This window comes from Camelina sativa, chromosome 4 (assembly GCF_000633955.1).
Source record: "Camelina sativa cultivar DH55 chromosome 4, Cs, whole genome shotgun sequence".
Taxonomy (NCBI): Eukaryota; Viridiplantae; Streptophyta; class Magnoliopsida; order Brassicales; family Brassicaceae; genus Camelina; species Camelina sativa.
Window position 1 is genome coordinate 5,463,640 of NC_025688.1, and position 1,295 is coordinate 5,464,934.

At 33.4% G+C, this 1,295-nt stretch overlaps 1 protein-coding gene across 1 annotated transcript in view; it reads right to left on the reverse strand.

The window, feature by feature from the left end:
* Positions 1-377, reverse strand: part of LOC104779877 (nudix hydrolase 13, mitochondrial) — a 1,778-nt gene extending 1,401 nt beyond the window's left edge. Inside the window, exon 1 of the mRNA XM_010504299.2 lies at positions 70-377. The gene's annotated coding sequence lies outside the window, so the exon portion shown is untranslated. The remainder of the gene's footprint in view (positions 1-69) is intronic.

Here is a 1,295-nt window from a genome sequence, read left to right on the forward strand (position 1 = left end):
AAAAAAAAAAAAAAAAAAAAAAAAACACAAATTTCTCTGTAAGATCGAAGAAGAAGAAGAACCAATTACAGGGAAAATGCAGAGGTCCCTAAGCTGTGAAAAAAATCCTGTCTTTATCTATTGGTGTCATCATAGCTTTTGCTTCCATGGCGAATCATCTTTGTTCAATAAAGATTCAATTTTTACGATTATATCTTAACCCAGAACTGAAGAACGAAGGAGCTGAAAAACACAACCGGAAACAAAAAAAAAAACTAAGAGAAATGAAAAAAGAAAGGAACGGTTTTGGTTTGTTAGCCATATGGGAAGAAGGAGAAAGATGAGCTTTTTCCGGTGACAAATTTTAAGAGAGAGAGCAGCTGACGAAAGAGAGCATTCAATTCTTTTATTAACTATAATATAAACCACTCGTTCTTTTTCACATTTTTTATATTAAATTTATAATTAAAAAAAAAAACAGAAAATCTACAAAAAAAAAGTAAAATAAATAATAGAAAATCCAGAAAATATTTACGTGATTGTAGGTTTAAGAGATTTTTGTAGAATATGCCATGAACATTCCACTTTCCATTAAATATTTTTTGAAATGTCATAGGGTCATGATCTATAAAACCATCATTCTTCTATTTCTTTCTCATTTCTCTTCTTTCTATTATCATTTCTCTCGAGATTTCATCTCTCTCTCTCTTCTTGTCTCTTCTTTCTTTCTTCGAAAAAAATAAATTCTTTCAAAATCACCACCTCCATCTAACCCACATGCTTCGCCGTGGATGAGCAGAGTGTTTTGTTCGTTCTGGAGATGCTCCTCTCAAGGTTAAGTATGATATTTCTCAATTTTGAGTTTCTTCGTTTCATTCTCTATACAACTTTAATAGACCAGATCTGATATATAAACCGATTTTTTTTCTTATGATGGACAAGATCTGATGGACTAGATATGGTTCCTTGAAGGCTGGGTATGATATTTTTCAATAAGACCAGTACATGCGTTAGCAGGACTGCAGGGTGGAGAAAATGGTTTCATATTGAAGGACAATTATCATCTACCAATCATATATTGTCCACTAAGAGAGCGAATGACATAATTGGGATGGACAAGTGTGTCAACAAAGCGGATCTGGTCTACTAAAGAGACCGAAGAACATAAATGTGGTGGACAAAAACCTGTTCGGACGTTTAATCTGGTCCACTGGAGGCACAATAAGATCGGTATATTTATGATGGACCAGATCTGATGGACTAAATACGCTTCCTTGAAGGTTGAATATGATATTTTTCAATAAGACTAGTGCGTG